The sequence below is a fragment of the Lepidochelys kempii genome, chromosome 13 (assembly GCF_965140265.1).
Source record: "Lepidochelys kempii isolate rLepKem1 chromosome 13, rLepKem1.hap2, whole genome shotgun sequence".
Taxonomy (NCBI): Eukaryota; Metazoa; Chordata; order Testudines; family Cheloniidae; genus Lepidochelys; species Lepidochelys kempii.
In genome coordinates, this window is record NC_133268.1 from 811829 (window position 1) to 824786 (window position 12958).

At 57.2% G+C, this 12958-nt stretch overlaps 1 protein-coding gene across 3 annotated transcripts in view; it reads right to left on the reverse strand.

The window, feature by feature from the left end:
- The window catches only part of DNTTIP1 (deoxynucleotidyltransferase terminal interacting protein 1), a 127664-nt gene that overhangs the window by 61901 nt on the left and 52805 nt on the right, over window positions 1-12958 (reverse strand). The window contains exon 1 of one of the 3 annotated variants that reach the window (XM_073309782.1): window positions 5415-5420. The exons of the other annotated variants lie outside the window; for them this stretch is intronic. The gene's annotated coding sequence lies outside the window, so the exon portion shown is untranslated. Of the gene's footprint in view, window positions 1-5414; window positions 5421-12958 lie in introns of those variants that run through there. 3 annotated transcript variants of the gene reach the window in all.

Here is a 12958-nt window from a genome sequence, read left to right on the forward strand (position 1 = left end):
CGGCAGCCTTGGCTGTGTGGTACACCTGGCACGGTACTGGTACCCGCTCCAATAATTACACCCGGCTTTGGCTCGCCTCGGGGGGAGCTCAGTCTCGTCTGGCTTTGCTGCCCTCACCGCAGCACGGCAGTGAGCAGGAAACGAACCCGGCAGTGAAGATCACAGCTGAGCAAAGCAAAGCTCCTTCCTTCACAAGCAGCACGCCAGGATCTGAGCACCAGGGTGCTTCTCTGCAGCTGCCCCAGACGGCTTCTGCAGCTCCTTCAGTTAGACCCCCGGCTGCTCCCAGAGCTGCTGGCCTCGGAGAGCCCTGCCAGCCCCTGATGTCATCCAGGCAAAGCCTTCCTTTCAGCCATACCGATAGATCAGGACCAGCCCTGCCGGGTCTCCTTGCGAGCTGCACTGCTGTCGGGGGCGCCCTCTGCCCTGCTCGCAGCATCGCTAACCTCACTGCAACCCTCTGCGAGCTCCGATCTCTCTGCACTGCCAGCCCAGGCCAGCCCAGCGCGGTGCCTTGCGGAGGGAGACTCACGGCTGCACAGCACTGCACCGTGGCCCCAGGCCAAGGGCAGCATGACTGAGGTCGTTCTTCAGGCCTCGGTTGAGAGCCATGGCTACTCTCCCATGGTCTGGAGGGAGGGGAAGAAACCTGAGGGCATTGGCAGCAGAGCGGGACGGTTATCTACACCGCCTGCAGTTCCCCTACGACTCCACCAAGGTGAGCTTATCCAGAGCCCAGTGGCCATGGCAGGGGCATACCCAGGCTGTCCAAAAGGATGTGAACCCCAAGTCATCCCTCCACGGCAGGGCAGCCGCACCGGGGCCTGGTCACAAGAGTCCCCTTGGACCATGGCAATGGAATAGGGACCCCAGGGTATGGCAAGGTTCTCATGGGAGCAGCCAGGCATGGGTCTGCCCAGGGCAAGCGCGCGCTGCACTCACACGTCAGCCGTGGGCTGGGGAGCAGCTCCAGCTCCCCAAAGCAGAGCAGTTGTTACACGTCACTCGTGATGGGGGCTTGTCTGAGCACAGAGCCAGTGGCCATGCTGAAATCCTGCCCGATGAAACTCGGTGCCCTAGTTACCGGCCTGGCTGTCTGGCCTGGAGGACGAGTGTGCAATGTATGCAAATTCTGCCAGGGTGAGGTGTGGTTTCATTCTGAAATGGCTGAGTGGGTGGAATAATGCTGCCATATGCTGGGAACAGGTCGGCGTAGGGTGGGAGCCTCATTCCTCACTCACCCTTCTGCTAGTGGGCAGGGGAGCACGGCCATGAAAACAAGGAAGCTGTAAGAAGATTCATAGATTCATAGATACTAAGGTCAGAAGGGACCATTATGGTCATCTAGTCTGACCTCCTGCACAACGCAGGCCACAGAATTTCACCCACCCACTCCTACAAAAAACCTCTCACCTACGTCTGAGCTATTGAAGTCCTCAAATCGTGGTTTAAAGACTTCAAGGAGCAGAGAATCCTCCAGCAAGTGACCTGTGCCCCATGCTACAGAGGAAGGTGAAAAAGCTCGAGGGCCTCTTCCAATCTGCCCTGGAGGAAAATTCCTTCCCGACCCCAAATATGGCGATCAGCTAAGCCCTGAGCATATGGGCAAAATTTACCAGCCAGATACTACAGAAAATTCTTTCCTGGGTAACTCAGATCCCACCCCATCTAACATCCCATCACATGCCATTAGGCCTATTTACCATGAATATCTAATTACCAAAACCATGTTATCCCATCATACCATCTCCTCCATAAACTTATTGAGTTTAATCTTAAAGACAGAAGAGGCAGCCAGTCAACAATGAGATGTTTAAACTCAGCTTCATCTACTGTCCCTCCTCAGGCGAGGCAGTCGTCCCTGGTCTCTAGTTCATGAGGAGGAGAGCCTGCTCGGGAGGTGACGAGAACACCAACCTTCCATGATTTCACAAAGGACAAGACCCCTGACTTTGGTTGAATGAAACCCAGGTGATTCTGCTCCCTGATGTTCTGGAGCTGTTGAGAGCCCTCTTGTCCCACAGCAGCCTGTGCTTTGGACCTGTGTCCTTCTTGGCTGGGTCCTTTACTGGTGAAACGTGGCAGCACTACTCCCTGAAAAGGTTTTCAAGAAAGCATCAATTCAGCCTCTGCCCAGGAAGTCATTTCTTGACTGACAGTTTGGACAGTTCTTGCCTGGTGTCACATCTTCTGTTTCAGACCCAGATTGCAGTGAGAAAACTCTCACAGGCATCCCCATGCTGCTGATGTCGGTCACAGACCTGGCTCCAGCACAGAGCCCACACTGGTCAAGCTCAGCTCCTGACAAGAAATGGAGCTCAGGGGTCTTTAGACCCGTGGGCGGTCTCCTGTGTTGTCGAACACAAGGTGCTGCTGACTCACCTGTGGAGTCTGGTGGGGCAAATGGGGCTGCTCCCGTCTGGCTTTGCTCTTGACTCTGATCTCAGCGGTTAGTCATGGGCAATCTCTCCTCTTCCAGTGTGGGGTGCCACAGGAGGGCGTTCTGTAGCCCCCGCCCAGCTGCTGTCTGAGGCCAGCAGGAGGGTTAGGAGGAGGCCTGTGGCGCAGTGTTTTCAGGGGCCTGACAGCACCCGATGTGTAGAAAGAATAGTAAATATGGCAGGCGACCAGTGAAATCCTACTGATCTTAAACACAAAAAAGAAGCTTACAAGAAGTGGAAGACTGGACAAATGACCAGGGATGAGTATAAAAATATTGCTCGGGCATGCAGGAGTGAAATCAGGAAGGCCAAATCACATCTGGAGTTGCAGCTAGCAAGAGATGTTAAGAGTAACAAGAAGGGTTTCTTCAGGTATGTTGGCAACAAGAAGAAAGTCAAGGAAAGTGTGGGGCCCTTACTGAATGAGGGAGGCAACTTAGTGACAGAAGATGTGGAAAAAGCTAATGTACTCAATACTTTTTTTGCCTCTGTCTTCACAAACAAGGTCAGCTCCCAGACTACTGCACTGGGCAGCACGTGACCAGCCCTCTGTGGAGAAAGAAGTGGTTCGGGACTATTTAGAAAACCTGGACGTGCACAAGTCCATGGGGCCGGATGCGTTGCATCCGAGAGTGCTAAAGGAGTTGGCGGATGTGATTGCAGAGCCATTGTCCATTATCTTTGAAAACTCATGGCGATCCGGGGAAGTCCTGGACAACTGGAAAAAGGCTAATGTAGTGCCCATCTTTAAAAAAGGGAAGAAGGAGGATCCTGGGAACTACAGGCCAGTCAGCCTCACCTCAGTCCCCGGAAAAATCATGGAGCAGGTCCTCAAGGAATCAATTCTGAAGCACTTAGAGGAGAGTAAAGTGATCAGGAACAGTCAGCATGGATTCACCAAGGACAAGTCATGCCTGACTAATCTAATCACCTTCTATGACGAGATTACTGGTTCTGTGGATGAAGGGAAAGCAGTGGACGTGTTGTTCCTTGACTTTAGCAAAGCTTTTGACACTGTCTCCCACAGTGTTCTTGTCAGCAAGTTAAAGAAGTATGGGCTGGATGAATGCACTATAAGGTGGGTAGAAAGTTGGTTAGATTGTCGGGCTCAACGGGTAGTGATCAATGGCTCCATGTCTAGTTGGCAGCCAGTATCAAGCGGAGTGCCCCAAGCGTCGGTCCTGGGGCCGGTTTTGTTCAATATCTTCATAAATGATCTGGAGGATGGTGTGGATTGCACCCTCAGCAAGTTTGCAGACGACACTAAACTGGGAGGAGAGGTAGATATGCTGGAGGGCAGGGATAGGATACAGAGGGACCTAGACAAATTGGAGGATTGGAGCAAAAGAAATCTGATGAGGTTCAACAAGGACAAGTGCAGAGTCCTGCACTTAGGACGGAAGAATCCAATGCACTGCTACAGACTAGGGACCGAATGGCTCGGCAGCAGTTCTGCAGAAAAGGACCTAGGGGTTACAGTGGACCAGAAGCTGGATATGAGTCAACAGTGTGCCCTTGTTGCCAAGAAGGCCAATGGCATTTTGGGATGTATAAGTAGGGGCATTGCCAGCAGATCGAGGGACGTGATCGTTCCCCTCTATTCGACATTGGTGAGGCCTCATCTGGAGTACTGTGTCCAGTTTTGGGCCCCAACCTACAAGAAGGATGTGGAAAAATTGGAGAGAGTCCAGCGGAGGGCAGCAAAAATGATTAGGGAACAGGAACACATGACTTATGAGGAGAGGCTGAGGGAACTGGGATTGTTTAGTCTACAGAAGAGAAGAATGAAGGGGGATTTGATAGCTGCTTTCAGCTACCTGAAAGGTGGTTCCAAAGAGGATGGATCTAGACTGTTCTCATTGGTAGCGGATGACAGAACAAGAAGTAATTGTGAGGATGTGACGCAGCAGGGAGGGGGGAGTGTTGACCTGGGAATGTGCCCTGGGGCTGGGAGACCTGAGAGCCTGTCACCTGAGCCAGGAGGGGGAGGTAACACCTCTGCCGAGGAATGTGAACAGAGGCTGCAGAAGGGAACCTGCTGGGGGGATTTAGTTTTCAGTTTGGGGCTGGATGGAGGAAAGCAGGGAACCCCAGGGCTGGGGTCTAAGCTCCCTGCTCCCCCAGAAGGACTTGACTGAGGGGTCCTGGTTGTACCCACAAGCTCTGTTTTGGACTGTGTTCCTGTTGTCCAATAAACCTTCTGTTTTACTGGCTGGCTGAGAGTCTCAGTGAATCTCAGGAAGAGGGGTGCAGGGCCTGGACTCCCTGTGACGATGTGACTCAGCAGGGAGGGGGGAGTGTTGACCTGGGAATGTGCCCTGGGGAGGGGAGACCTGAGAGCCTGTCACCTGAGCCAGGAGGGGGAGGGGGAGGTAACACCTCTGCCCAGGAATGTGAACAGAGGCTGCAGCAGGGAACCTGCTGGGTGGGTTTAGTTTCAGTTTGGGGCTGGGTGGAGAAACACAGGGAACCCCAGGGCTGGGGTCTAAGCTCCCTGCTCCCCCAGAAGGACTTGACTGAGGGGTCCTGGTTGTACCCACAAGCTCTGTTTGGGACTGTTCCTGTTGTCCAATAAACCTTCTGTTTTACTGGCTGGCTGAGAGTCTCAGTGGATCCCAGGAAGAGGGGTGCAGGGCCTGGACTCCCCCACACTCCGTGACAACTGGTGGCAGCGGTGGGATGTACTGCACCCCGTGAACGGCGCTTCCTGCAGTAAGTGACTGGGGAGCAGTAAAACGAAGGGGAATTGACGGGGACCAGGCGTGCTGAAGATTCAGAGAGAGACGGTTTCGGGGGGCGGTTAACCCCTGGGAATGTGTGACCAGAGAGAAAGACTTTTGCAGTAACAGGGTCCCCCGAGGGATTGCAGCGAGCGGTCCCAGGGGCGGAGGAGTCTGCAGCTCGACCCTGGCAAAGAGTCGGTGACCTCAAGAAGGACGGGCACACGAGGGGCTTTTCCTGGAAACCGTGGGAAGCTGCCCGGCCTGCGAGGGGCCAGCAGGGAGATGTACGCTAAACGCCTGAAGAGCGACCTGGTGGAGCTGTGCAGGCAGAGGGGGCTGCGCATCGGGAGGTCCACCAAGGAACAGCTGATTGCCCAGCTGGAGGAGAGGGATCGCTTGGATGACCCGATCCCTGTCCCTGAGGGAAGCTGCCCGGGGGACGCAGCGTGGGCCCTGGGGCCTGACCGGGCTGGGAGGGGTCAGACTGCTGCTGAGGACATCCCGAGACCCTTCCTACCTATGTCCGGGGGAGGGGTTGGGGGAAGCCCAGCGAATACCGAGGGCACCCTGACCCCGGCACCCAGCAGGGGATCCTCCCGGCGGAGCTCCCCATCCCTGGAGCGGAGGCGGCTGGAATGGGAGAGGGAGATGAAAATGAGGGAGCTGGAGGATCATGAAAAACAACGTCAACATGAGCAGGAGGAGAAGGAGAAACAACGTCAACATGAGCGTCAGGAGAAGGAGAAACAACGTCAACATGAGCAGGAGGAGAAGGAGAGGGAGCGTCAGGAGAAGGAGAGGGAGCGTCAGGAGAAGGAGAGGGAGCGTCAGGAGAAGGAGAAACAAAGACAGCATGAACTGGAGCTGGCCAGGCTGAGGAGCAGTGGGGCCCCGGCTGCGGCTGCGGTGAGTGTGGGGGGACCCAAGACGGCAAGGAACTTTGATAAGTGCTTCCTGGCCCAGCGGAAGGAGGGGGAGGACATGGATAGCTTCCTGACGGCCTTTGAGAATGCCTGTGAGCTGCACAGGGTTGACCCTGCAGACAGGCTCCAGTTTCTCACCCCCTTACTGGACCCCAAAGCCGTGGAGGTGTACAGCCGAATGACAGGGCCGGAGGCAGGGGACTATGAACTGTTCAAGCAGGCCCTGCTCCGTGAGTTTGGGCTGACCCCCGAGATGTACCGGAGAAGGTTCCGGAGTCAGCGTAAAACGCCTGAGGTCACCTACCTACAACTGGCCAACCGGATGCAGGGGTATGCCCGCAAGTGGACAGCTGGGGCCCGAGCTAAAGAGGACCTGCTGGACCTAATCGTACTGGAGCAGCTGTATGAACAGTGCCCTTCCGACCTGAGGCTGTGGTTGGTGGACAAAAAGCTCGAGAACCCCCAGCACGCAGGGCAGCTGGCCGACGAGTTCGTGAACAGTCGGTCAGGGGGTAGCCGGGAGGAGCCCCAAAAGAACAGGCCCCCCCCGATGCAGAGAGAGAGTCACCAGGGGGCCTCCCAGCGGGGAAATAGGGAGAACCCCCTCCCAAGGGGAACGCCTGGCGTCGGGCCCCTCCGACCTGCTCGAGGGGACCAACGTGACCTGAGCTGCTATCACTGTGGCCAGAGAGGCCACGTACGGTCCCAGTGCCCCGGGCTCAGGGACAGACTGAGCAGACCCAACCTACCCAGGGTTAACTGGGTAGGGACCCAGCTGGACGAGGGGCAGACGACCCAGGAAAGGGGGGCTGCCAGTTTACCACCTGCTCAGGAGGGAAGAGTACCCCAGGCCAGCTCCACCAGAGGGCTGGAGGCTCTGGACTCAGGGTGCTCAGTTTACAGGGTGGGCGCGGGGCTGTCCCTCCGGAGAGAGTGCCTTGTTCCCCTGGAGGTGGATGGGAGGAAGGTCAATGGATACTGGGATACGGGCGCGGAGGTGACGCTGGCCCGGCCCGAGGTGGTGGCCCCAGATCGGGTGGTGCCCAACACCTATCTGACCCTGACAGGGGTGGGCGGGACCCCATTTAAGGTGCCCGTGGCAAGGGTACACCTGAAATGGGGGGCCAAGGAGGGCCCCAAGGATGTGGGGGTACACCACCATTTGCCCACTGAAGTTTTGATGGGGGGAGACCTAGAGGACTGGCCAAGCAAGCCCCAGGCCGCCCTGGTTGTGACGCGTAGCCAGAGCCGGCGAGGGGCACTGCGCCCTGACCTCGGGGAGGGTATCACACCGGAGGCGCAGGACCCTACCCTGGTGGGGAGGGAGGGCCGAGGGGCACGGCTTAGAGAGGCGGAGGCCTCAGACCTGGCCAGCGAGAGGGAACCGGGCCCCGTCCCTGCCCCAGCTGCTGAGTTCCAGGCCGAGTTGAGGAAAGACCCCTCCTTGCGGAAGCTCAGGGACCTGGCCGACCTCAGGGTGGTACGGACCATGAGGAGAGGCTGCCAGGAGAGGTTCCTGTGGGAGAAGGGGTTCCTGTACCGAGAATGGGCTCCCACAAGGGAAGTAGAGTCCTGTGGGATCAGGAGGCAGCTGGTGGTCCCCCAGAAGTATCGCCGCAGGCTCCTGTACCTGGCCCATGACATCCCCCTCGCAGGGCACCAGGGAATCCGGCGCACCCGGCAGAGGTTGCTACAGAACTTTTACTGGCCCGGGGTCTTTACCACGGTCCGGCAGTATTGCCGATCCTGTGACCCCTGTCAGAGGGTGGGGAAGGCCCGGGACAAGGGGAAAGCGGCTTTGAGACCTTTGCCCATCATAGAGGAGCCTTTCCAGAAGGTGGCCATGGACATCGTGGGGCCTCTCAGCAAGACGACCCGGTCGGGGAAGAAATACATTCTGGTGGTGGTAGATTTTGCCACCCGCTACCCCGAGGCAGTGCCCTTAGCTTCCATTGAAGCAGACACCGTGGCCGATGCGCTCCTGACCATTTTCAGCCGAGTGGGGTTCCCCAAGGAAGTCTTGACAGACCAAGGCTCCAACTTCATGTCGGCCCTGCTCCGGTGCTTGTGGGAGAAATGTGGGGTCCGGCATGACTGGGCCTCAGCGTATCACCCCCAGTCCAACGGGCTGGTGGAGAGGTTTAACGGGACGCTAAAGATGATGCTGAGAACCTTTATGAACCAGCACCCGCAGGACTGGGACAAGTACTTACCTCACCTGCTGTTCGCGTACAGGGAGGTGCCCCAGGAGTCTACTGGATTTTCGCCTTTCGAACTGTTATATGGAAGGAGGGTGAGGGGCCCCCTGGACCTGATGAGAGACGAGTGGGAGGGGAAGGCCACTCCCGATGGAGAGTCAGTGGTGGAGTATGTCCTGATCTTCCGAGAGAGACTGGCTGAACTCATGGGCCTGGCCAGGGAGAATCTGGCCAGAGCCCAGAGGAAGCAGAAGGTCTGGTATGACCGCACGGCACGGGCCCGTGCCTATGCCACCGGGGATCAGGTGATGGTTCTCATCCCAGTGAGAAAGAACAAACTACAGGCCGCCTGGGAGGGCCCTTTCAAGGTCGTCAAGCAGCTCAATGAGGTAAACTATGTGGTGGAGCTGTCGAACCGGGCGCACCACCGCCGGGTGTACCATGTGAATATGATGAAGCCATATTATGCCAGGGGGAATGTGGTGTTGGCCGTGTGTGGACAGTGGGAAGAGCAGGGAGATGACCCTTTAGTAGATCTATTCCCTGGGACCAGAGCTGGTTTCCCCCTGGAAACAATTCCCCTCTCGGATCAGCTAACCCCTGCCCAGCAAGCTGAGGTCAGGGAGGTGCTGCATCCGTACCGACAGCTGTTTTCCAACCAGCCTGGACGCACTAATCTGACTGTCCACCGGGTGCAGACAGGGTCACACCCGCCGATAAGATGCTCCCCCTTCCGAGTCACAGGGAAAACTGCTCAGGACCTGGAAAGAGAGGTCCGGGACATGCTGGCTTTGGGGGTGATCCAGCCATCTGCCAGCCCTTGGGCCTCGCCGGTGGTGCTGGTCCCCAAAAAGGACGGGTCGGTCCGGTTCTGTGTGGACTATCGGAAGCTCAATGCCATCACTGTATCTGATGCCTACCCCATGCCCAGGCCTGATGAGCTCCTAGACAAGCTGGGAGGAGCTCGGTACCTCACCACCATGGACCTTACAAAGGGCTACTGGCAAGTGCCGCTGGATGCAGATGCCCGACTGAAATCGGCCTTTATCACCCCTCTGGGGCTCTATGAGTTCCTGACCCTGCCTTTCGGCCTCAAGGGAGCGCCGGCCACCTTCCAGCGCCTAGTGGACCAGCTCCTGAGGGGGATGGAGAGTTTTGCCGTGGCGTATATTGATGACATCTGTGTCTTTAGCCAGACCTGGGAGGACCACGTGTCCCAGGTTAGACAAGTGCTGGACCGACTCCAGGGGGCTGGGCTGACTGTAAAAGCGGAGAAGTGCAAGGTGGGGATGGCGGAAGTATCTTACCTGGGCCATCGGGTGGGGAGCGGCCGCCTAAAGCCGGAACCAGACAAGGTGGAGGTGATCAGAGACTGGCCCGCTCCCCACACCAAAAAGCAGGTCCAAGCCTTTATTGGGATGGCAGGATACTACCGAAGATTTGTGCCCCACTTTAGCGCCATCGCCACCCCCATCACGGAGCTATGCAAGAAGGGGAAGCCAGACAAGGTGGTCTGGACCGAGCAGTGCCAGGAGGCTTTCCGGGCGCTGAAGGAGGCTCTGGTCAGTGGCCCAGTTCTGGCAAACCCAGACTTTGACAAGCCCTTTGTGGTGTTCACCGACGCCTCAGACACGGGACTGGGGGCGGTGTTAATGCAGGAGGATGAAAAGGGGGAGAGACACCCCATCGTGTACCTGAGCAAGAAGTTGCTACCCTGGGAGCAACACTACGCGGCCATCGAGAAGGAGTGCCTGGCCATGGTGTGGGCCCTCAAGAAACTAGAGCCCTATCTCTTCGGGCGACACTTCACTGTCTACACCGACCACTCTCCCCTGACCTGGCTGCACCAGATGAAAGGAGCCAACGCCAAGCTCCTGAGATGGAGCCTGCTCCTGCAGGATTACGACATGGACGTGGTCCACGTGAAGGGAAGTGCCAACCTGATAGCGGATGCGCTGTCCCGGAGAGGGGGCCCCGAACTTCCCCAGGTCACTGGTCAGCGTGACCCCGCTCAGTTCAGTCTCGAAGGGGGGAGAGATGTGACGATGTGACTCAGCAGGGAGGGGGGAGTGTTGACCTGGGAATGTGCCCTGGGGAGGGGAGACCTGAGAGCCTGTCACCTGAGCCAGGAGGGGGAGGGGGAGGTAACACCTCTGCCCAGGAATGTGAACAGAGGCTGCAGCAGGGAACCTGCTGGGTGGGTTTAGTTTCAGTTTGGGGCTGGGTGGAGAAACACAGGGAACCCCAGGGCTGGGGTCTAAGCTCCCTGCTCCCCCAGAAGGACTTGACTGAGGGGTCCTGGTTGTACCCACAAGCTCTGTTTGGGACTGTTCCTGTTGTCCAATAAACCTTCTGTTTTACTGGCTGGCTGAGAGTCTCAGTGGATCCCAGGAAGAGGGGTGCAGGGCCTGGACTCCCCCACACTCCGTGACACTCCCCCACACTCCATGACAGTAATGGTCTCAAGTTGCAGTGGGGGAGGTTTAGGATGGATATTAGGAAAAACTTGTTCACTAGGAGGGTGGTGAAACACTGGAATGCGTTACCTAGGGAGGTGGTGGAATCTCCTTCCTTTGAAGTTTTTAAGATCAGGCTTGACAAAGCCCTGGCAGGGATGATTTAGTTGGGGATTGGTCCTGCTTTGAGCAGAGGGTTGGACTGGATGACCTCCTGAGGTCCCTTCCAACCCTGAGATTCTATGATTCTATGAAGGTCTCCATTTTGCCCAACATGGACAGTGCAGTTCAGTGCCGCAGCCCTTGTCCTGTTGAGCTTGGGGCCCGATCGAGGAGCTGGCGGAGGCCCAGACAGCACTGGAGGGAGTGAAGGAGCTGGCAGAGGTGACATCAGTCCCTTTGATTGAGGGGTGCATTTGCCATTATTTACTGGGGGGGTGATTCAAGGCCCCCAGCAGCGGTGGGATGATCCCATCACCGCCGTAACCCAGTCAGCCTCACACCAGCTGTGCCTGGCCAGGAGGTCGGGACCTTCCCTTTCACGTCCCGACCTTGACACTGTTCTCCAGGCCTGGGGCACCTGAAGATCAGACTATTGCCGTGTGCTCGGCATGGGGCTGCCCCTTACAGCCAGCTGGAGACTGGCGGTGGTGCAGAACGCGGCACTCGCTTACTGAGCGGGACCCTTCTCTGGGAGCACATGACCCCATGCTCCGGGATCAGCACTGGCTGCCCATTGGTCTCTGCAGCTCTAAATGGCCTGGGACTGGCCTTACTCAGGGATCCCTTCTATCCCCAGGCAGGGACCGGGGGGAAAGTTTATAGGTTATAGGACAGAAGGAGGGGCTGGCAGGCTATTCTCTGTGAGGGTTCTAGGACTCTGGAGCCTGCTCCTCCCTGATCCAAAATAGCCCGAATTCGATGACCTTCCGGGCATGCTGCAAAACCCTTTGTTTTGCCAGGGACGGGAGAGGGCAGGTTCTGTGCGTGTTTGTGAGCATGGAGTTCTCTCTTGGCTTTGATGGCTGCTGAGTGAATGTTTTACTTAGATCCATATGTGATGTCACCAGGAGCTGATCCTTTGTTACTGGCAGTTTCAATAAGTGTTTGGGAACTTCGATATTTTGCCTGGGCACCTTTTATTATTGTTTAAATTTACATCACTAAAGATAACACTTCTCATTGCAGAGTCTCACCTGGGTAGGGACCGATACCAGGAACTGGCTTCCCACACAAGGAAATAAACCAGGACTGGACTGTGCCAAACGAATCTAGGTCACTGAGCCACCTCCCCCCTCGTGACCCAGCCCCCACCAGGTTAGTGTTTGAATATGGGCCCGGCTCAGCACTGGGCACTCAGACCCGGCTCCCAGAAGCACCATGAAGGCAGGGGGCATCTTCCTCCTCCTGGGGCTCCTGGCCCTCTGGGTTGAGCCACCACCTGCACCTGCAAGTTTCCAGGTGCAGTCACTGCTCACAGGCCGTGCAGGGCTGATATGAAGGTCTAGTCCTCAGCGTCAGGCCCTCTCCGGGGAGCCCTGCCCTGCATGCCAGCACTGGCCAGGTCTGACCGGTCCCGCCTCTCCCAGGTCCCAGACGTCAGTGTCTCTGCCGAAGCTGGCAGGGGTGTTTTTCTCCTGGCCAGGACCCTCGTGCCTGCTTGGGTCGAGCTCTGTCCCAGCCAGGTTCTATCCTGCCCGGAGTGTCCTCCGGAGTATCCTCACCCAGGTCATTGCCTTCCCATAGCTGTCGTTCTCCACACTGCATGTGTAACTCACACACCTCCTGGGTGTGGGGTTCTGTCCCATCTAGCGGGATGATTAGAGAGAGAGATTAATGAGTCTGCTCTGCAGCCTTAGCTAAGGGCCCTGTGGCTTTTAGATCATGAGTAGAGGCTCATGCACGAAGCTCCAGAGGCCCCTGCGATCCTGTGATCCTGTTCGCCGACAGCTAGAGTCTGTCGGTGTTCCACATCGGATTAATATCTCCAGCCTGGGCTCAGAGCTAATCCCCTCCGTAGGTGAACTCAGTTTAACAGCTCTTCTCTGCACCGTCTCCTGCCTTGGGCACGGCTTCGGTACCATGCCTGGCGTGGCATACAACACACTGTGGAGGATGTTTGCATTGGCACACGCTGCGGCAGGGCACTGAGGAGACTCCAGCAGGGCTGAGCAGCGCAGGGGGTGTGACGCCCTGGTACCAGCAGGGCAGACAGCC